General features: G+C 40.3%; 1 protein-coding gene, 1 long non-coding RNA gene and 1 pseudogene across 7 annotated transcripts in view; 2 read left to right on the top strand and 1 right to left on the bottom strand.

Moving 5' to 3' along the window:
- Positions 1-927: 927 nt before the first annotated feature.
- On the bottom strand, positions 928-22,473 carry LOC106824628 (uncharacterized). Of its 4 annotated transcripts, none has more exons than XR_011506459.1 (4): positions 21,513-21,667; positions 11,518-11,586; positions 6,209-6,399; positions 928-4,290 (listed from the first exon to the last, which is right to left on the bottom strand). It is a non-coding gene; the product is annotated as an uncharacterized lncRNA (long non-coding RNA). The 4 variants fall into 4 exon arrangements; XR_011506460.1 differs by lacking the exon at positions 21,513-21,667 and adding an exon at positions 22,200-22,473 and having other exon boundaries at positions 2,797-4,290; positions 11,423-11,586; XR_011506461.1 differs by lacking the exon at positions 21,513-21,667 and adding an exon at positions 22,209-22,346 and having other exon boundaries at positions 2,797-4,290; positions 11,423-11,586.
- On the top strand, positions 5,097-5,170 carry LOC123288375 (U6 spliceosomal RNA; annotated as a pseudogene).
- ELOVL7 (ELOVL fatty acid elongase 7) overlaps positions 21,545-23,669 on the top strand; it is an 85,402-nt gene continuing 83,277 nt past the window's right edge. The window contains exon 1 of one of the 3 annotated variants that reach the window (XM_044772059.2): positions 21,545-21,747. The gene's annotated coding sequence lies outside the window, so the exon portion shown is untranslated. Of the gene's footprint in view, positions 21,748-22,316; positions 22,484-23,669 lie in introns of those variants that run through there. The other 2 variants (XM_044772071.2, XM_014831037.3) reach the window with 2 other exon arrangements.

Here is a 23,669-nt window from a genome sequence, read left to right on the forward strand (position 1 = left end):
GTTAAATCTAATGCTAGGATAGAGTTGGTTCTTCTGTTTTAACTCTGGGAAAATATTAAACTCAGGGGACATATCTAACAGCTCAATCACGAATATGGCTTTTCTTCTTTCCAAAGAACACGTACAGCCTGGGCTGCCTGGAATCACTGTACTAAACCTTGGTGCCTAGAATGAATTACAAGTCACTGATTGTAATGCAAGCTTGTCTATCTTACTAGCTGTGTCAGCAACATCCTCAAATACAGGAGCATAGTTCTTTCGCAGATTTCTACACACAGAGAATTAAGAGAGATCACAACACAGTCGTTTGTTTTACTATTTCCCTTGGTTTTTTCTATTTTTTAATTGTCCAATTAAAAAAAAAGCAGAAAGTGAGCTAGACGGCAGCAAAAGAACTATGCTCCTGTATTTGAGGATGTTGCTGCCTTTGTGGCAAGAGTTAGCAACAGCACTAAATTAGGGCCTGTTAACACCTTTCTGTTCAAGCACCAGCAGAAGCAAGAGAGCTACCATTTCCCGGGTGGCTCACACTCAGCTCTCCAGCTTCTCTTCCCCCCCGTACAGAGGCATCATCCACTGTTCTGTGAATGTGTAAGCATACTGTGAAAGCTGCGCTAACGTGAGGAAATAATACTCCTAATAAGACTTTGTGAATTGAACTATTAACTATTTTTATCATACTAATTTAATGTTTTCTACATATATTATATGTGAAAAATTTTGTCAGAATTTCAGTAATTACTGTGAAAAAAAGGTATTAAAAATAACTCAGTGACAATCATTATAACATTAAAAAACAAGCGTAATGGTTTCATAAAGAAATAAATAATAAACAATAGACTGGAAATCAAAAAACCTGAGTCTTAATCTTAGTTTTACTACCAAGTAAACAAGTGAATTCGAATAATATTTTTTTAATTTCTTTTTCTCATTAGCTAAAAAAAAGGAAGGTGGTAGAAAACTGGAATATAAAATTGTTAAATTCATTCCTGCTCCAAAACCACACATTGTAATATTTAGAAAGCATTTAAAAATGGTATTCACTGTATGAAATACATAAATAAGTAGAGGTTTATATTTAAGATTAATTGAAGGCAAAGGTGGTGTCTTTATAAAAGTTTAATGAGAGCCAGCCCTGACGGCCTAAGGGTTAGAGTTTGGTGTGCTCTGCTTCAGTGGTGCGGGTTGAGTTCTCAGGTGTGGAACCATACCAGTTGCCTGTCAGTAGCCATGCTGTGGCAGCAGCTCACATAGAAGAACTAGAAGAATTTACAACTATACACAACTATGTACTGGGGCTTGTGGGGGCAGAAAGGAAGAAAAAAGGAGGAAGATTGGCAACAGATGTTAGCTTAGGGCAAATCTTCCCCTGCAAGAAAAAAGAAAAGTCTCATGAATTATCTTATACTGAATGAAAACTCAAATTCTAATGGAATGAACATGCTGTTTTGCCTAAAACTTTTTTTTTTTTTGAGGAAGATTAGCCTGAGCTAACTACTGCCAATCCTCCTCTTTTTGCTGAGGAAGACTGGCCCTGAGCTAACATCCATGCCCATCTTCTTCTACTAAACTAAAACTTTTAAAGTTTCCATCCAAATTATTATGGAACGGCCACTGATTAGGTGTTTGATTTATCAAGTTACTTAGTCTCCCTGAGCTAGTTTCTTCATTTGTGGAAAGGGAATAAAATACACCCTACAGAGTTGTAAGGATAAATGAAATAAAGTTCTGACATATAAGAATTGTTCCGCTAATAGAATTCTTATTACTTAAAATCTCAAGATTATTGGGCTCTGAGCTCTTATCAAAATTCTCTCAAATTTCACCTCCTCAGGACATGGTCTGCTTATTTATTTTGTCCTTCTCTCTCCTCTAGAATGTACACAGTATGAGGGCAGGGATTTTGTCTATTTTGTTTACTGCTGCATCCTCAGCACCTAGAACACTGCTTGGCAAATAGAAGATGCAAAAAATATATCTCGTATGTATACTGAATTAATTAGTGAACGACATCATTACCAAGCACTTAACCGCGAAACAACAATTCTACTCACAATTTGCAAATGATAAAGTGCTTAACTGATTGTGTTATTTTGTAATTTACTATGTACAAAGTTTTAAGAGTTATTCAATATTAGTTACTAACAGGTTTGACATTAATCTCGTAGTCTTTCTTCTCACAAAATGGCGAAGGGTCCTATTCTCAGGGTTGCTATTGGCCTGTACAGCCAACATAGATCCTCCCTGAATCTTTCATAGGGCTGTTGCTGTACTGGGGACTTACCTTGTGAATCTCAATAGTTGAACAAAATTAGGGGAGCTTTATGAAACCTCGAGTTCAGATTTCTCTATGTGGTCTTCTCCAGCTCTAGCCCACTCCCACCTGGTAACACTATGGTTGGACTGAATTTCTCCATTGCCTTTGGTTCCAAGTTCTGAGCTTTCTTCTCTTGTGTCCCCCTACTATGGAAAAAGGACAAATATTTCTGGAAATTTTATACATTTCAGGTCATTGATTATCTTTGTACTCAGGAGGAATGCAGGAAAGGCAAGATGAGGACTCACAATCTCACATGCTCATAAAGGGCAAGAAAACATGGTAAATGAGTGAAGGGGTGGGGGTAACAAGAATCAAATATGAGAATTATCATCATATCCTTGATTGTACTTTGGTACAAGCATGTGACATAAATATACAGTATTAGGGATTAAATTTTATGATGTAACATTCAAATAACAAATTAAAAATAAGTATTTTGGTTATTGTGTTTTTCTTCTATAATTCATTATTTTTTTATCTTGAACCAGAGAAATGTGACATTTTTCATCTGCGTCATCTGGGAGCAATATTAATTTTATTCAAATTAATAATGTAAAACTTTTTCACAGATGTGGTTTTTCCAAAACATAGATTCCTTGCTCAATTTTATTGCATATTTAAAATATCTGAGTTATTTACAGAATTCAGTTCATGGTTAGTTTTCAGAACTACACTTCAGTATGCTAACTTCCACTTTTTAGCTCTTTATTCATATTATCAATATTAGTTAAGAAAAGGAAAATTTATCCAAGTTAGTCCATTTTTATAAATTTTGAAATCAAATAACTTTTTTAGAATTCAATTCTTAGTTCCACAAGGGGTAGTCACCACTTAAATTTCTGGAAAATGATGTCTGCATATGAAAGTAGGCTAGATTTTTCCTGGTTAAGTGAGTTTCCCAAAGGCACAATTTGGTTAGAAATTAGATGAATAAAATGAATGCTTCATTTGTGTAACTGGTTGTGAACACACTTGTAGAGAAATAGAGTGTATATAAGGTCAACCAGAGATCCAATCTGACTAAATCTTCACTAATGAGTTCAGCTAACACTTTCTTTAGATAACAAAAACCAATTTCTTATAAACATCCAAAGAAAAATCTCTTTAGTCTCACACTGCCTCTATTGTGCATACAACTCATTAAGTATTGTTCAAAGCATAGCAGCACATCCATCTCATAGTATTCATTGCCACCTTCAAGACATGTTCTCTTGCTTTCAGTTAAATGTGATTCCCACTGAATTATGAAATAAACATACATTGTATGACTTGTGCAAATTGCCAGCATGGGTTTAAGTTTTGTAAAACAAGCCCAGTCTTAGCACTGACTTGGTGGAGCACATCCCGCAGCCGTTTACCCACTTCACTCAACACACAAAAATAATCTCCTGATATGGCCATCACTGGCACAACGTTCAAAAGCTATTCAAATACTTAAAACCTTCCAGGCACCACAAATGACTGTAGCTAACCCGGTGATACATATATCTTATATCTATACTCTCATAGGCTGGAGGGGAAAAACTATAAATGATTTAACATTTTCATGCAAATTTGTACTATAAGTCCCTTCACTCTAGTTTCAACATGCTAAGAAATATTTTACCTGGTTAAACTTTTATTTGCAAATGCTGGTTTCTGCTGAGGATGCAATTTCTGCTGCAATCGCCCTTTCTATAAACCCATCATTGGTGAAAGGTTTTCATGCCAAGAAAATTTTGTTTACTTAACACATGTTACACCATTGTCACTGCTGTAATTCCCCTTGTGTTCAGTCCGTTAAGTTTTTTCCTTGTTTGTCATTAACATGTCTTTGCTATTCTGGTTATACTTCTTATTGCTGTTGGTTTCATAACAGCTTCTTAAGTCATGTGTGATAGTCGTGTAGGAACAGTCTCTACTTCCACAATACGCTCTTCTCCTTCTCTTGAAACACATGGCTGCGTCAGTCTTCCATTTTCCTGTTTTTACTGGAGAGAAAAACAGTATGATGTGATAATAAAAGGCAACTCCTAGTCCATGTTAGAGAAACAAGGTAGTGGTGGGAATTGTGATAAACTGGAGAATACCCGCCCAATGGCAGCAGCTTTTAAGAATTAGATCAGGTTTCCCTAAAAACCCAAAATAACTTAGCTTAAATAAAATATAAATGCTTTTCTTTTGATAAAAGTCCAGAAGGCGGTCCTCAGCTGGTATGCTAGTTCCAAGAGCACTAGGAAACTAGGCACTAGCTTTATCTTACTGCTCTTGCACCCTCTGTCAGCAGCTGCCCTCTTGTGATTCAACGTGATTGCTCCAGCCATTACATGCACATTCCACCCAACAAGAAAAACAAAAAGGAAGAAGATGGCATGCTCCCTCCCTTTGAGGACCCTTCTGAGAAGTTTCACACACCACTTTCACTGACATTCTATCGCCAGAACTCCTGGTCACACCTAACTGAAAAGGAAGCCGCGTCTTTTTTGTTTTTTTAAAGACTTTATTTGTCCTTTTTCTCCCCAAAGCCCCCCGGTACATAGTTGTATGTTTTTAGTTGTGGGTCCTTCTAGTTGTAGCATGTGGGATGCCGCCTCAGCAAGGCTTGATGAGCAGTGCCATGTCCACGCCTAGGATCTGAACTGGCAAAACCCTGGGCCGCCAAAGTGGAGCACGCGAACCCAACCACTCAGCCACAGGGCCGGCACTAGAAGCTGGGTCTTTAAGTGACCATGTATTTAGCCAAAAACTGGGAGATCAATTACTGTTGACCAAAAAAAAAAAGATACGGGAGAACAACTATACATATAGAGAAGATTAGCATGGCCCTTGTGCAAGGACAACACACAAATTTGTGAAGCATTCCATGTTCAAAAAGAAGAAGAAGAAGAAGAAGAGGAAGGGGCCAGCCTGATGGCCAAGTGGTTAAATTTGCACGCTCTGTTTCAGTGGCCCGGGGTTCGCAGGTTCAGATCCTGGGCACAGACCTACACACCACTCGTCAAGCCATTCTGTGGCAGCAGCCCACATTGAAGAACTAGAATGACCTATAACTAGGATATACAACTATGCACTGGGGCTTTGGAGAGGAAAAAAAAAAAAAAGAAATGAAATGATTCAAGATAAACCAACAGCCCGTGTTGCTCAGGGAACTAAAACAGCTTGGCAATTAAACCAATCTAGAAAACAATTTCTAGGTATATGTCATGATTATAAAACTTTTATTAATTCAACAAGTTTTGTTTTTTTCCTTAAAGATTGGTACCAGAGCTAACAACTGTTGCCAATCTTCTTTTTTTGTCTTTTTCCTTCTTTCTTCTTCTTCTCCTCAAAGCCCCCCAGTACATAGTTGTATATTCTAGTTGTGAGTGCCTCTGGTTGTGCTACATGGGATGCCGCCTCAGCATGGCCTGATGAGCTGTGCCATGTCTGGCCCAGGATCTGAACTGGCAAAACCCTGGGCCGCCGAAGCAGAACGCGAGAACTTAACCACTCGGCCACAGGGCCAGGCCCTAATTCAACAAGTTTTATTGAGGACCTTGTAAATGCCAAGCTTTATCTCCAAATTTTTATCACAAAATATCCAGAGCCAAAGAGCTCCATTCTCAGCCCCGTTTTGTTCAGTAGCAGATCCTGAATAAGGACATTAATGGCAGTAGTGATATTTGCAGATGACACTAAGCTAGGAGGGATGACAGATATGGATGACAGACATAGGATCCAAAATTACTTCAACAGCTTGGAATGAATCATATGCCAAATTCAACCAATTCAAATTGAAAATGTCAAATCCTACATTGAGGACCTAAGGCAGACACCGTTCTTTGTCTACTCAATATCTATTCCCCCTTCCTTCTTCCCGATAAACCCACGTTCTGCTTGGGGAATCAATGTATCCAGCTAAATACTCACTTTTCCCACATCCTTTACAATTTAGAATGGCCAGGTGACACCCTTCCGGTTGAGACACAGTAGTAGAAGTCTACAAGGAGTTCTCTGGGAAGCTTTTGCATTTCTGAAGAGGCAGAGACAACTGGCATCTCCCTTTCTTTTTCTCCCTTCATCCTGCCTTCACTATCAGCTGTGATATTTGAGTTGTGGCCCTAGGGGACAATCACACAAGAAAGGCCAAGAGAATGGCAAAATAAAATGGTTTGACATTGTTAGGTCACTGAACGAACATCGCACCAGCAATTTTCATCTCTGCTCTTCTTATCGTGTGAGAAAAATAACCCCCTATCTATTTAAGCCTCTCTTTAGGCTGTCTGTTACTTGCAGCAGAATGCATTCTTGACACGAGCCTCAAACACCAATTGCAAAATGAGGTAAACTTCACAACTATGAAGCAAAATCTGGTGGTTAACTAGAAACCTAATACAACAAGCCAGCATTCTGTTAATTTACCTTAATAAACATATAATATTCACAAACAAGGGAAAATCATTTCACCTGTAGTATTGTGGTTGGTTTCTAATTCCTTGCAATACTCACATTTCCATCATGGCAGTCACATGAAAATGAGTCACATGAAAGTCACGTGAAAATGGCCAAAGGGACCAGGAATCATTTAACTCAGAGAAAAGGCGGCCTGCTATGGACATGACAACTATCTTTTAAAATCTGAAGAACAGTCCTACAGTATAAAGGTCAGATGTATCTGTGGCTCTAAAAGGCAAATCAAAAAACAAAGGGAAGCAGAGATGCTTTTGTTTAATATAGGGAAGAGTTTTAAAGCTAGCATTTTTCAAGAAGATATTTTGATCAACATTGTTAAAAAGCTGGTGTGTTTCTTTAATATTTAATATAAGTATATTTAACATAAAGCCTGTTGTACTGTTTTGTATTTATATACTCTCCTCTCTCTTTCCTCCTAACTACTCTCCTTAGAACTGTCAGCAAATCAATGAGTTACTCAAAACAAGCTTGCCTTCAAATTAACATTTTTAAGACGTTTTTGCATTTTTACGATTGGGCTTAAAATTAACAGTAAATTTGCAAATTTGGAGGCTTGTTTTATTTAATACAGTGAATTGATCTTATAAATCTTGTTATTCTACTTGTAAATCTAGTAAATTTTATGTAAGCATAGCATATTCAATAAACTAAAGTTAAAAATATCAACTTCTCTTTCTTTTTTTATTGAGATATAGTTCACATACCATTAAAAAAAATCACCCTTTTAAAGCATACAATTCAGTGTGTTTTAGTATATTTTCAAAGTTGTGCAAGCATCACCACTAATTCCAGAACATTTTCAACACCTCAAAAGGAAACCCCATGCCCATTAGCAGTCACTTCCCATATTCCCCCCAAAATTCCTAGCCCTAGGCAACCTCTATAGAGTCTGTCTCTGTAGATTTTCCTCTTCTGGACATTTCATATGAATGGATCCTACTATATGTGGTCCTTAGTGACAAGCTTCTTTTAATCAGAAAAATGTTTTCAAGATGCATTCATGATGTAGCACGTATCAGTACTTCATTCCTTATTCACTGACAAATAATATTCCATTGAATGGCTATACCATATTATATCTATCAACTTATTAGTTGATGGTCATTTGGATTATTTCCATTTTTGGTTATTATGAGTAACGGTACTATGAACATCTGTGTATACGTTTTTATGTGAATATATGTTTTCAATTCTCTTGGTTGTATATCTAGAAGTGGAATTGCTAGGTCATATGTCAACTCTGTGTTTTACTTTTTGAAGACCTACTGAACTGCTTTACAAAGTGCCTACACCACTTTACATTCCCACCAGCAATGTATGAGAGTTCTAATTTCAATTTCTCCACATTCTTGCCAATATTTGTTACTGTCTGTCTTTTTTATTACAGCCATATTAGTGTGAAGTGGTATCTCACTGTAGAACTCAGTTTCTCTTAAACCATAAGTCCTATTGACAAACATATTCAAATTCCTTTAAACTACATTGATAATTTTAATATTTGATGTTTTTAAGCGCTCCAAATGCCTTATCAGACAAATGAATATGCAAAACTTCCAAAAATTTAAACTCATCAATCTAATAAATTAAACCTATAAATACAATAAAACTTAACTTCTCATTTCAAGCATTTAATACTGATTATAAACATTTAAAATGTTTATATCTTTCATTTTTAAATCACGAATCTGAATTCAATTATACAATTCAAAATGGAATCTGAATGGAATAAACCTAATCTGTCAAATTCTCTGATATGCCAGATTCCCATAAACATCACTAAGATTTTAAACCCTAAACACTCATAAGTTATCTACTGCAGTAATTATGAACTTATTCCTACATTTAAGGTGAAAGTATCAACACTATGAGTTCGATCCCTTTTAGAATCTTCTTAAATTTTAAATCTTCCTGGGGTTGAAAGGACTCTTACTCACTAGGGCAACAGTTTTACCAGCTCAAATTAATCCATTGATCCATTCATTCATAACAAGTTGAGCACCAACTATGTACCAGTGAACAAAACAAACTAAATCCTTTGCTATGCTCAAACATTTCCATTGAAATATTTTTATTATGTTTATTATTGAAAAGTGCAAAGGAGAAAAAAAAAGAAAGGGAATGAGAAGTGGAAGGAGGAAAAAACACTAAAATTTTAGATAGGACACCAAGAAAAACATCACTGAAAAAGATGAATTTTGAGTAATGAGCTGAAACAAGTGAGGCAGTTAGCTATGCAGACATCTGGGGAAAGAACAATGCAGACAAAGAATACCAAGTGCAAAGGCCCTGATGCAGGAGCATACATGGAATATCGAGGATCAGAAAGACAGCCCAATGGAGAAGAGGGATTAGGGAGATAACGGTTGGAAATGATGTCAGGTTAAGAAGGGCCTTGTGGGTCCCTGAAGGGGCTATGGGAACTGAAGGGGATGTGGGAAGCCACTGGAAGGTTTTAAGCAGGAGAGAGACATGATCTGACTTAGGTTTTAATAGGATCACTCTGTTGTCAATACAGGGATTGGCTGAAGAGCAGCAACAAGCAGGAGCAAAGAAACCATTAAAGAGAATACTATAATCCAAGCAAAGGATGATAGTGGCACCTCAAGGGATGACGGGAATGGTGAGAAGCGGTTTTGGATATATTTTGAAGGTAGAGTTGGCAGAGAGGAAGAGAAGAATTAAAGATGACTCCAAGGTTTTTGGCCTGAGCAACCAAAAGACAGAGTTGCCATTACATGAGGCAGGGGCACAAGGGAAGGGGTAAATATCAGAGGCTCTATTGTGGTCATTTAAATTTGAGATACTTACTAGATATCCAAGAGGAGAGGCCCAGCAGGCACCTAGATATAGGGTCTGGAGTTCAGGAAAAAGAAATAAGCTGGAGACACACCTTGGGAGTAATGAGTATATAGATGGCATTTAAAACTCTGAGATTAGTTCAGATCACCTGAGGAATGGGTGTAGAGAGATGAGAAAAGAACCAAGGCTGAACCCTGGGGCACTCTAACATTCAGGGGTCGGGAGATGAGGGGTAACCTGCTGAAGACCCTCAGAAGGAACGGCCAGGAAGGTAGGAGAACAGCCAGCAAGTGTGGTACCCAGAATGTCAAGTGAAGACAGCATTTCAAGAAGACAGTGATCAACTGTGTCAAATAATATTGACAGGTCAGCTAATATGAGCACTAAAAAGTGATCATTGACTCATGTTCTCAACAACTACGTCAGCTTCCAGTCCTGGAAGAAGAGTAAGTTTCTCTAGAAAATTTTTCCCTGCCAGATCCAGTTTAAATCTCTTTAGTGCTTCTTTGGCACACTATGCTTATCTATATAATAGCATTAGTCATTTACAAAAATTTATCTATTATTTATTATTTGCCAAGAACTACTCTAGGCTGGCAATTTAACAAAAAATCAAAAATCCTTCCTCATGGAACTTTCATTTTAACGAGGGGGTAGAAAGGGACAGACAATGAACAATATTAAAAAGAAACTTTGTACAGTATATTAGAGAGTACTAAGTGCTATGGAGAAAAATAATACAGGGAAGAGGGACAGGGAATGTAAGGAGTTATAGTTATAAATAGTGTGCTCAGAAAAGGCCTCTCTGAACAAAGACCCGAAGAGGAAGCCATGTGGGTATCTGGGAGGAGAACATTCTAGGCAGAGGGAACAGACACAGAAGCCCTATGGCAAGAGCATGCCCGCCATGTTCAAAAAACAGCAAGGAAATCTGTGCAGCTAGATCAGAGTAAGCAGAAGGGAGAGTGCTGGGGGACAAGGACGGAGAAGTAACGAGGGGAGGTGCAGATCGCAAACCGTCTTACAGGCCATTGCGAAGACTTCAGCTTTTTCTCTGAAACAAATGGAAAGCTTAGAGAGTTTTGAGACGAGTGACATGAGAACACTCCAGTCTGTTTTGATAGTAGACCACAGAGCGGGGCAACGGCAGAAGCAAAGAGCTGGTTAGGGGGCTATTGCAACAACCAAGTGAGGTTAGGAAAACCTGTCCATTAAGGAAGAATGCTAAAGAAGTTGCCAGGTCTTAACCAGCAAATACCAAAGAGAGGCCAAAGGAAGGGGTGACCATTTCCTGCTTTCTACAGGGTAAGAAATAAAATCCTTTACTGACAGTCCTATCCTGTTCTATCAGTTGCGGCAGGCTAACTGTGGTAACAGATGAACTACGAAATTTCTGAGACTTAATGCAATATGTATTTGTTTACAGCTCATAAAAAATCCCTCTCCTTCCAATGATAATTGGAGAACTCAGGATCCCTCCATTATGCGGCTCCATCACATTCAACATAAAGATTCCTTATGCTGCAGGAGAAAGAGTAGAAAGGATCTCACTTGGTAAGTGTGAATGAGCCAGGCCTGGAAGTGCCAAGCACTTCTGCTCAAACTCCATTGGCCAGAACTCTATCACATGGCCACACCAACACTGCAAGGAAGGCTGGGAAATAAAGCCCAGCTGTGTGCCCAGGAGGAAGAGGAAGCAGACCTAGTGACTAGCAGCTATCTTCCGCTACAACTGTGAATGGGCATGCTCTTCATTTCTACCCATGTCTGTCACCAAGACTCCTTTCTTCAGTGCACCAAGAGCTAATTCCTTTGCAGATTTTAAATTATAAGGAGCTGGCTATTTGTGTGGCCGCCACTGTTTTCACTCACCTACCATAACTCTTTAAGCTTTCCGAACAAGTCTAATTTTTCAGCCTCGTCTAGAAGAAAGAAGCCGAAATGAACGAAGTAACAAACTGACTCACAAATTTTGCTTCAGGGGATATGCCACAACTTATACTCTGCATCCATGCGCAGAGTCAGCTCTTCAGGATCTGTGCCAAAGAAAAGAAAACATGGATAACATAAAGCAATTCACAATCTCTTTTCTTCACTTAGGAGTTCAGTCTCTAACACATATATGCCCATCTCCGTTTGGTCTAATTTTCAGAGCTGGCCCCCACCATCAATTATGCCACATTATCTGTAAACATTGATTAATTGACTAGAGATTACACCCACAGGATATATTGTTTTGAAAATATACCTTAAACTGTAAAATAAAAACATTCCAGTAACAGTTTAAAATGCAGGTTTCCATCAAAGGCTACATTCTGTAGAGAAGTAAAGACAATTTGATTATTTTGAGCTTCTTGTTGGTAACAAAGGTTCACACATATTGTTTATAAAACATAACCCCTGGTTCCTCTTTCTGCTTACTTGTTACAATTTTATTACAAAAGCAGTCTTCTGGAAATATGGCAAAAGCTACAAAAAATTTTAAAACAGTGTATCATACAGTATTTAAAAATCTAATGTTTTTACAAAATCTTATGTGCTACCCTATTAATAAAACTGTCCTCAGTTTCTCCTCTTACCTCAAATTGATAAACTTTTCACAAAAATTAAGTGATTATCCAATCATCCTGAATGGGTAACAAATTATATAGGTAATCTCTTCAGTAGCAGGTATGTCTCAGAGAAAAAAGATATGCAATGTTAAAAGTAAAAAAGAGAGAGAGATGAAACTTATCAAGATTCTTAGCATTGGTTATTTCATAACTATCCAAGGCAGGGCCAGACCACCATTGGAGGGGCCCAAAAGTCTGTGGGTTTTTGTTTTTATTTTGCTGAGGAAGATTAGCCCTGAGCTAACACCTGTGCCAATCTTCCTTTATTTTGTATGTGGGATGCCACTACAGCATGGCTGATGAGTGGTGTCAGTCCATGCCCAGGATCTGAACCGGGGCCAATGAAGCAGAGAGCACCGAACTCAACCACTACACCACGGGGCCAGCTCCCAAAATCTGTTTTTTTTAAACATTAATTTGATTATTAAAATTAGACTAGTACAAATGTAACTCTTCACAAAGACAGAGCCTCTACCTGCTGAATTCTTAAGTAAACCTATGCGGTACCATGAACATCAGTTAGCCATTACATAAAACTTAGATTAACATACACTGCATATACAGTATATGCTAACAAATTCCAAAAAAGTCATGACAGCTAAATAAAGCTTTAAAGTGTAAATTTTTTTTGTGTTTTCTTAATGGTTCGTCATATTGTTTCAATTACATCATTAACATATAGCTTTTCTTGATGATATATTTAGTCATTCAAAAAGATATAAATTATGATAGTTCTATCCATTTGAAAAGCACTTAATCATGAAATGTTATATATGAGAATTTTGATTAAATATTATTTAGATTTAGCCCTCACAGGACTTTGTGATATCAAGGTAAATTGATTGAATAAAGAAAATAAACTGCTGCACCTTACTTTCAGATAATATAGTTGGTACAGAAAGCAGTTTCATAACATTGGAAATCAGATTAATCAAAGTTAATGTCCTAATCACAGTAAGTGACAATCCTTCACACTTGAAAGCCATTTTTATTAACATTTTCAAATGACTGGGGTTTATAGGAATTACAATTCTGATCATTATGATAATTTAAGGGATGTTCTCATTCCACATCTTGCTTATCTCAGGGATATAAATTTTACATAAATCTTAGATATATGAACAGAAGGACACCAAAAAGAAAATGATTCATCTGAAACTCATAGTTCGCATTTTCAATGCCAAAAAGAGATGAAGCCATTAAGCTTGGTAGGGTGTAGACACATTGAGGTATAGACACAAGATGTGGTGATGGTTGGTACTCAGTCAATGTACCTATCACACTGCATTCATGTTCTTCCTCTAATGATATCAATGATATTATTTAAATGTATACACAATGCATATAGAAAAACATTTTAAAGCATTTAAATAGCAAGCTCACACAAAGTACTTCCAACAACTTTTCTAAATTCCTTTTCACCATCTGCACACTTAATTAGCAGCTACTGTTTGTAGGCTACTATTCAAGGCACAAAAGATGGAAAGAGAGAGCCAATAAATTGTCTGCCCTCAGAGGTTTTTAATTTAGTTGGGGAGGCAATAACAAACATCCAAAGAGACAGCTTACAGGTAAGATGTTTCTCAAACTGCAGCTCTCTTGACAACTAGATCAGAATCATATAGCGTCCGTTAAAACGCAGATTCTTTGGCCCAGTATCCAGACCTACTAAATCAGCATCTCTGGTGATATGTTTCTAGGGAAATGCATTTTAGCAACATCCCAATGATTTTGACTCTCAGTAAAGCTTGAGAATCACTGGTAAAAGTGAAATCCATAACAGACTGACACAGAGTAAGAAGTTACCAGGAAAGACTCAGGCTTCTCTCAAAGAATGAAAAATACTGAAAAGAAATAAAATTGTAATTATTCACAGGAGATATTATTGTCTCAATAGAAAATCAAAGGTATTCTACAGACAAATTACTAAAAGAAGAGTTTAGTAAAGAGGAAGGATACACAGTCATTACACAAAAATTAATAACTCTTATATTCACAATTAGAAAGTATAATTTAAAACCACAAATACCATTTATAACAGCAGAAATAATTATAAGGTTCCTAGGAATAAATCTAATAAAATATTAGATTTTTATCTATACAATACAGAGAAAAATTAAAACTTTATTAAAAGACAGAGAGGATTTACGTAACTAGAGAAATAATATCATGTTCATGGATGGGTCACCTCAATATCCTAAAGGTGGCAATTCTCTCTAAATAAATCTTTAAACTTTAGGACAATTCAAATCAAAATCCTCCCATAGCTTTTCATTGAAAAAAAAGAAAGAAAGCTGCTTTTAAAGTTTACACAGAAGAGTAAAAGAGAAAGAAAATCCCAAGCAAGACAAATAAGCAATGGAATAGAACCGAGCTTAGACACAAAGGAATACATGTGAGATCTTAACAAACAGGGACGGGATACCTCCACTCACATCACAGCAAAGGGCTAGTCTCCCTCCATATATATTAAGGCCTCCTAGAAATTGATAAGGAAAAAAAAAAAGCTACAACCTAATAGAAAAGTGGAGAGTAGAAACAGTTTACAGAAACGGAAATACAAATGGTTTTTAAACCTATGAGACAGATGCTCAGTCTCACTCACGGGAAACACAAATGGGAACCACAGCAACATTCCGTATTGCATTTATCAAACTGACAAACAGCCAAACATTTGATAACACAAAGTTGGTAAGGGTATGGGGGAGAAAAGACATTTCTAGACATTGACGGCAGGAGTGTAAATTAGTTCAAGCCTATATAAAGGGCAATTTGGCAATACCATCACAATTACCAATGTTCTTATCCTCTGAACCAGCACTTCCACTTCTAGGAAGTTACTTAGTGCGTGCACTTATTCATTGTAGCACTGCTTGTGGTTAAGAACGTGAATGCTAGAGCCTAACTGCCTGGCTTTAAATCCTCGCTTCACCACTTATTAGCATTGCGTCCTTGGGTAAGTTATTAAAGCCCTTCGTGCCTCCTTCCTTCATCTGTAAAATGCGGGTAATAATAGTGTCTATCTCTTTGGGGTAACATGAGGATTAGATGAGTTAATCTATGTAAATAGTACTTACAACAGTACCAGCCACATACTGTGCATGTATTGGTTATTGATATTTACATCACAGGATACAAACAATCTAAGTGTTTATCAATTTAACCAGGGAACTGGTGAAATAAGTTATGGTAGAATGTAGGAGATGAATAAATAAGGTTTTATGGAAGTATCTCTAGGTATACTGTTTAGTGAAAAAAATAGGTGCACAACAATGTGTATAGTATTTACTATTTTTATTTCTTAAAAAGACAGAAACAAGAAGAATATGCTCATGTTTAAAAAAATTTTTTTTAACCTCTGGAAATATATCAGGAAGGCATGATGGGAGAAGAGGTGGAGGGAGATTTTTCACTATTTGCCTTTTTGAAATGAAAGGCATGTGAATGTATTACCTGTTCCAAAATAATCATTTAAAAACAATTCCAGATGGATTAAAGATCTAAATTTAACAAGACAAACTTTTAGAAAACAAAAATGAGTATATTTAGGACATCAGAAAAAGGAAATATTTTTTATATAAGAAGCAAAAAGCACACAGCACAGGAAAAATATTGATAAACTTAACCACATTAAAAATTTTAAAATTTAAGAATAAGAAAAATCCTCACTATGGGGCCGGCCCCATGGCTGAGCAGCTAAGTTCATGCGCTCCGCTTCGGTGGCCCAGGGTTTCACCAGTTCGGATCCTGGGTGTGGACATGGCACCCCTCATTAGGCCATGTTGAGGCGGCCCCATGTGCCACAACTAAAAGGACCCACAACTAAAATATACAACTGTATACTGAGGGGATTTGGGGAGAAAAAGCAGGGAAAAAAAAAAAGATTGGCAACAGTTGTTAGCTCAGGCGCCAATCTTTAAAAAAAAAAGTTTTTTAAAAAAGGAAAAATCCTCATTAAATTAAAATATAAGCCCTAGATTGAGAAAAGATATTGTAAAATACATAACTGACAAAATTAGCACAAATTGACAAGAAAAATATAAATATCTCTATGTAAAAATAAGCAAATGACATGAAAAAGCAATTCAAAGAAGACATCTCAATGGCTAAAAAAGTATGAAAAGATGTTCAGTATCACTAGTAATCCTGAAAATGTATATTAAAACAACAATGAGAAACCATTTCACACCCATCACACTGGCAAAAATATAAGGTCTGAAAACACCAAATGTTGGCAAGGATTTAGGGAAATGGGAACTATTATTATACCATATGGTGGGAGTGTAGCTTGGCACCACTTAGCAAAGTCAGTCAGTCAGGTCCTCAGTTGCAAGCAATAGAAGCTAACTGACTAATTTAAACAGAAAGGTGTTTATTGAAAAAATATTGAGATTACAGACTCTCCACAAAGGCTGGATAAGAGGCTTGGAAAAGGTAGGAACAAAGGGAGGCTTTGCTGACAAATCAGAGCTAAATTTATGCCAGTGAACCAGTCTAGGGAGCCAATGGAGCCACTAGCAAACACAACTTCTTCGCTAGCTTCAACTTCAGAATCTGGGGTGGGGGCAGAGAGTGGGGTTATCTACTTAGGCCATCCTCCGTTACAAGCCTGCGCTCTAGGTGCCCAAGGCGCTGGCGAAGTGAGTATCATGCATTTTCACCTTCTCCAATGGGAGGTGGAACTCTGCCTCTTGCAAAGTCTTATAATAGGAACTTCCTCAAATATAGGAAAAGGGTTCAGATACAGGGCAGCCAAAAAATAGCAAATGTCCATAGACCAGAGCAATCTATTCCATGACCAGCAATTCTAAGGATAAATCCTATAAATTTTTCTACATGTGTACAAAAAAATATTTACTCATATATTCATTGCCACATTGTCTCCATAAGGGAAAAATTGAACTAACTCAATTTTGTTCATTAACAGGCAAATAGATAAATGGTTTAGTTATAAAATAGAATACTATATACTAATTAAATGAGTGAACAAAATCTGCATGTATCAACATGAATAAATCTCAAAGAAAAGTGTTGACTAAAAAACAAATTTATGGAAGAATACATATAATATGATACTATTTACATAAAATTTAACCATATACAAAATTACAGTATCTATTGAGATAGATATATACATAATAAAGAATAAACACATGCATGAAAATAATACACAGCTACTTCAGGATACCTTTGGGAGAAAGAAAGAGATTAGGTTAGAGTAGAGATTTAACTGTAAGGTTTTATTTCTTCAAAAAAATACATAAGCCACATTTGGAAAATTATTAACATTTGCATAGTGGACAATGTTATTGTTTCACTCAGATCCTCTTGGATTCCTTAACTGACCTCAATAAATCATTTGCACACAACTTCCTGACTCAGGTCTGCCCCTGGGGAACCTAACCTAAGACAATCTACGAACGCAAGCTCCCACCTCCTCCAGTGTGTGCCCATAGCTCCACCTTCCCTCTGTGACCTATGGGTGAATGTGCATGGTCAGATCTAAGGCCAAATGCTCTACCTGCGCACGACATCCCACTCCTCTCACATACTCAAGGATATCACAACAACAGTTGCCCTCTCTTTCCAGCATTATCAGTTTTTCCTTCTCTACCAAATTTTTCCAAAGCATACAAACACACTTTAAATGCCATCTTTCTTTAAAAAAAAAAACTCTCTGGACCCAATTCCCCTTCTTGCCATTACCTCATTTCTTTACCACAAAAATCCTTGATAGAGTTGTCTCAACCTGTTTTCTCCAATTTCTCTCTTCCCTTCTCTTGAAACTCATTCCATTCAGGTTTTCACTCCTTCCATTCCACCAAACTTGACCTTGTCATGGTGAACCAATGACTTCTGTGGGGGCCTGGAATTGGCCACCCCAAGACATGTCTCTTTGGCATGATGATTATTTGGGGCTGGTTACTTTGCAGACAGGAAAGCAACTGAAAAGTAGAATTTACTTACCCTTTGTAAGAGATATTTACATTGGAAAAGAAATCTCCATCTGTAAAGTTGTCTCCCTCTCTGTACCAGGAGGAAGAAAGGGGATGACCTTATCTCTAGAAACTCTTAATCAATGCCAAAGGCAAGGACTTAAATCTGCATTTGTTTACTGTATTTGTGTGGTAATCTCCCATGATGACTCCCCCTACACCCCCAACATCCTCCTTTGTCATTAGCTGAAGATGATATTTAAGGTGGTGGCTTCAGCCATTTTGGCGAGTTGCTCAGCTTGCCTGAGCCTCTCCCATGTATACATGTTATAAAGCTGTGTTTAATTTATCTCCTGCTATTCTGTCTCATATGAATTTAATTCGTTCTCTGACCAGAAGAACCCAGAGAGAGTAGAGGAAATGTCTTCCTCCCCTACACTTCCATATTGTCAATCAACAGTCAGTTTCTGGCATTTGACACAGGTGATTACTTCACCTTGAAATACTTTCTTCCCTTGCTGTAATAAAAGTCTGGACTATTGTTCAGCAAATACTTATTCTCCTCACCCTTCCACTATGGGTTGAATATGCTTCTCTACCCACCTGATGCTGGATTTGGCTATTGACACACTCTAGCCAATGGGAATATTAGCCAACCGGATGTGAGCAGAGGCCTTAAATATGCTTCAGTGATTCGAGCAGAGGCCCCAAAAGCTTGTGGGTCTGGGATTGGCTCTTGAACCTGGTTATCTACCATGAGAACACCTTCTCCCGGTGACTGCTGCCTCTTGAGTCTGGGCTCCAGAACAAATGCAGTGGAAGAGACTTAAGCTCAACCTGCAACCTAAAGCAGAGGCACTCAGCTGAACAATAATCCAACAGATCTGCAACCAACTTGCTGACTCATGGGCATGGGAACAAGAATATTGCTATGAGCTACTGAACTTTGGAGCGAATCCTTGTTGCAGTATTAGCTGACCAACACACTTGCCTTCCAGGAAACCTCACTCTCCTGACTTTACTCCAACCTCAGGACCATTCCTTCTCAGATAGTTCTGTTTACTGGTTCTTCCCCATTCCCTGACCACTTACTACTGGAGCGCCCCAGGACTCAGTACTGAAACCTCTTCTCTAGTCTCACTCTTGGTGCTCTTGGCCATTCTCAGGCCATTAAATATCATGTGGAAGCTGACTTCTCTCAAATTTACATCGCCAGCCCAGACCTCTCTCCTCCCCTGCAGACTGGTATAACCAAGTGCCTACTTGACATTCCCATTTGGATATCTAATAGGCATCTTAAATTAACGCAGTCTCCCAAACAATTCCTGACTGCGCCCCTCCCAACTTTCTTCTCTCACGGTCTTCCTCTTCTGAGTAAACGGCAACTCCCCCCTTCCCATTGATCAAGGCAAACACCCTAGAGTCATTCTCGACCTTTTTTTCTCACACAACCCACATCAGATTCTTGGGAAATCCTGCTATTACCTTCAGAACATATTTTTGAAATTTTTGACCACCTTTCACTACTACTGACCTGGTCCAAGACACTTTTCTCTCTCATCTGGATTTTCCAAGAGCCTCTGCCCCACCCCACTCCCCCCATCCCATCCCCAACCTATCTCAAAAAAGCTGCCAGGGTATTTCTTTTGTAAATTTCAGTCAGATGATGTCACTTCTCTACTCAAAATGCTTCCCTTAACTCTTTGACTTCATTTATTATTAATGTCCCCACTCACTCCAGTTCAACCACTCTGGCCTCTTTGCTATTCTATGAAAATGAACATTGCAGGCGTACTCATGCCCCAGGGCCTTTGGGTTTGCTGTTCCCACTGACTGGAACGCTGTTAATCCAGATAGATGCAGAGGCTTGCCACCTCACCTCTTAAAATTTTGGCTCAAATGCCTCCTTCTATTGAGATCTTCCCTAACCACTTTAACATTGCAACTCCCCACCTCCAAAAGCCTTTCCCTTCTTTATTTTTCTTCACAGCATTTACACAACACAAACACTACATATTTTACAGACCATAGACGAACAGATGTTTACTCACCTATGGTCTGTTATCCCCAACTAAAATGAATATACACTCCGTGAGAACAGAGGATTTCTTTTGGAGTTTGTTTTGTTGACTGTTGAGCCTCCAGGGCCTGGAACACCAGTAGCACTCAATAACTGTGTGTTAAATGACTAAATCTATTTGACTTTCTGCATATGTGAAATTTCACAAATATATATAAATAGGTAGATAGCAGACTCAAAGGCAAATATCTTTAAGCAATGGTCTCCAATTCCCAAAGGATTCCCCAAATCTACTAAACGACCTGTTTTTATTATGAAAGCAAAGTTTATCTAAAAAGAAGGAGAAATCTCTAGTTTCCTTGACTTCCAGATTCTTTTAAATTTGAAATTTCATGCTTTTTGCTTTCCTTTCAGTGGCTACTATGTGGGCTCTCTAAGCTTTACATAAAAACCTTTAAAATCTCTTGTTCAGGGTAGTAAGATTAGCCAGAGCTTCTGGCCCACTGAGCGTTCTTCTCCCTCCGCACCCTCCCCAGTCTTAAAACTCAGCACAAACCCACAGGCCACGTTCGTGGGGCGTTTGGGTTATGACTGCAGCCCCTCAGGTTATTTTTCAGGTTCCCAGAAGACAACTCAATTCCCGTTCTGTTTTGCTCCCTGAGGAAGTAACCTCTTTGGATTCTCATTGTGCCTTCCAGCTATTGACGCCACGATTCCAAAACCCAACAGCGGTTAAGAGGATCCTAACCAGACACAAGGTCAAGTGAGTTGAAAAACAATGGAGCGCGCATACACACGCCTAACATTCATCCTCACCCGACTGACTCCCCAGACTACAGTAGACGAGGAGAAACTAGTATGCCAGACTTCGTCCCCTGCAGCAGTTGCTGCTACTAACCAGGAAAAAAGTTAACTTAGATTTTACACAATATGCTGTTCCTTGCTCTAAAAGCCCGTCCACTTCTCAATATTTGCAGCAATTCTCCAGTTTCTTAATAAGCAGGCGATGGAGCTGACCCAAATTGGGCTTCTCGTCATGGTTGGGTCTGGCCTCCATTTTAGATGCGAATTAACCCTTCGAATAGTCTTTTCAGGAGCAGGGACTCCCTTTTGTCTCCCTCTCCGTCACAAGCCTCGTCCTCGGCCAGCTTTTTCTCATTTCACATTTTTCTACAACTCGTTCCTGAGTCATGCATGATGACAGTTTTCCCCCTATTTCTGTCACTCGAGATGACCTCAGGTGATGGCACTTGCGCTCAGAAAGAAAGGAGATGCGCGCACGGGCCAGCCCGACCTCCCCGAGCGGCCGGCAGTCCCCTCCCAGGCCGCGCCTGGCGCGGGGGGCGGAGGTGGGGCGCCGCTCGCCGCTCCTCCCTCCCGCCCCTCGCGGGTACCTGGCGACTGCGGGGGCGACGGCGGGCGGGCCGGGGCGGCGCTGAGCGGCGTCACGCGGCGGGGTGGGAGAGCGGGCAGGTGACCCGGCGGCGGCGGCGGCGGCGGCCTCCCCTTGTTCGGCGCGGTCTGCGGCCCGGGCAGCAGGGGCCGCTGTGAGGAGCCGCGCGCTCGCGCCACCGCCCGCCGCCGCCCTCTGCTCCGCGCGCGGGGCGCTTCGGCTCCGCTGCCCGCGGGGTGAGTGCGGGGCTCCGGGCCGGGGGCCGCGGCCAAACTTTTCGGGGGTCGTGGAGGAGAAGAGATGAGGGGAGGGAGAGAGACCCCGAGAGCGGGGGCTCGGGGGCGGCGGGATGGAGGGACTCGGGCGCGGCGCGCGGGAAGTGGGCTCCCGTGCGGGAGCCTCGGGGAGCCCGGCCAGGCCCTCCGGGCGCTCCGGGCACGCGCTTCGGAAGTTCTCGCCCCACCGGGTGCCGCTTCGGGGGCAAAGGCCCTTCCCGCCGGAGGGCGGGGCCGCCGCGCTCACCTGCGCCCCCCGGGCAGCCCCCCCGCCGCCCGCAGCATCCCAAAGGGACGCTGGTCCCCGGCCGCCCCGGGGCGCTGACCCTCCCCGAGCGCTCCCGCGGGCTCAGGCCCTGCTGTTCCGGCGGAGGGCAAAGGTGCTCGCCGGGGGGACTGGGAGAGACAAGGACCTGCTCGACCTTGGCCGCCGAGGTCACTTCGCCAGCTCCGGGCTCTGGCCTCGCGAGCCACCCCTCAGAGTTCCCGAGCCCCTTCCTTGCAGCTTCCTTCCCCTCTGGGGCGCTCTTGTGTCCGAGAGGCCGGAAAGAACTTGGGGCGCTGCCTCCTTGCCTCCCGGAGCTGCATCCTGTCCCGGCGGCTACTGCTGGCGGCGGAGGAGAGTGATGAGTACAGAGCCGTAGAACAGGTCGTGCCAGAGATGGAAGTGGCAAAGCCTGTTGTTTTCTGTTCCAAGGTATCATTTAGTTAGGAAATGGGCCTTTCTCTCCCCTAATCGGTCAGCGCTGATTCAAACTTACCGGATGCGGGACAGAGCTCTTTGGAGCTCCCCGGGGAACTGGGACAGGAAGGATCCGGCCTCTACCCCTGTCCAGCTCCTTGTGCAGTGGGGGAAACAAGTCCCACACTGCTTGAAGAATAGTTTGGGCGAGCCAAGCCTTTTCCCTCTCGCTGAGATTTTCCCTTGGAAAGGCTTTTCCTTTAACGGTAGACTCGCAGGTTACCCTTTATTTCACTGCTCGCTGTTATTGTTTCACTGCTGTGAACGAGTCATCGATACTTTGTGGCTGCCTCCGCCTTCCTACCGCTCACTTGCTTATTAATTCCCTTACTTTGTAGTTACTGCTCCTGCTACTGACAAGAAATTGTTCTCGCCAAGGTCACCGAGAACTAAAAAATTCTATTCCCCCCAATGGTGGAAATTTATTGAGTGCTTCTGTGTCAGGCACTGTTCTAAAAACTTGTGTTAACTCTTAATCCTCGCAACGATCATGTGAGGTAGATGATAATATTATCCTCATTTTAGTAATGAGGAAACTGAGACACAGTAACTTGCCCAAAGGCACACTCATAATCAGGAGCAGGAGGGGTTCCAACACGGGCTCTGGGTCAGCGCCGGGGCTAAGCTCTGTGCGTACTGCCTCACCTGGAGTTCTGTTCTTCCTTCTTTTCCTTGAAGTCTTGTGCTGTTTCAAGCATCATTGACCAGGCTGTCATTCCCAGGTCCCTCTTTTTCTTCTTGTCTGGCTTTGTACTGGTTTAGGTTTTTTTCTTTTTCTTCAGATTTTATAGAACTTTGTTACTCCAGCTACTTGTCCACCTTAAGATTCCGTGCTTTCCATGTATCTTACTCAGTTTAAGTGTGGCATCTGTCAGTGCACTTTGTAATGTTCCATTTGGACTTGCTTTGCTTTGCCCCAAAGCATTTCTAGGTGACATCATTTCTGTCAGTGTCCCCACCATTATCCTAGTCACCCAGGTGCAAATCTCAGTGGTCCTGTCTTGCATCTCCCCTCTGCCCATCACGAAATCTATTCAGCTTTTCCCTTGTCTCCTCCTTCTAGCCTTCATCAGTCTCACCCCCTCTCTGTCTTGTCTTCACCACTCTCGCTCTTCCCCACCCTTGAACACTCATTTATTGT

Source organism: Equus asinus, chromosome 10, assembly GCF_041296235.1.
Source record: "Equus asinus isolate D_3611 breed Donkey chromosome 10, EquAss-T2T_v2, whole genome shotgun sequence".
Classification (NCBI taxonomy): Eukaryota; Metazoa; Chordata; class Mammalia; order Perissodactyla; family Equidae; genus Equus; species Equus asinus.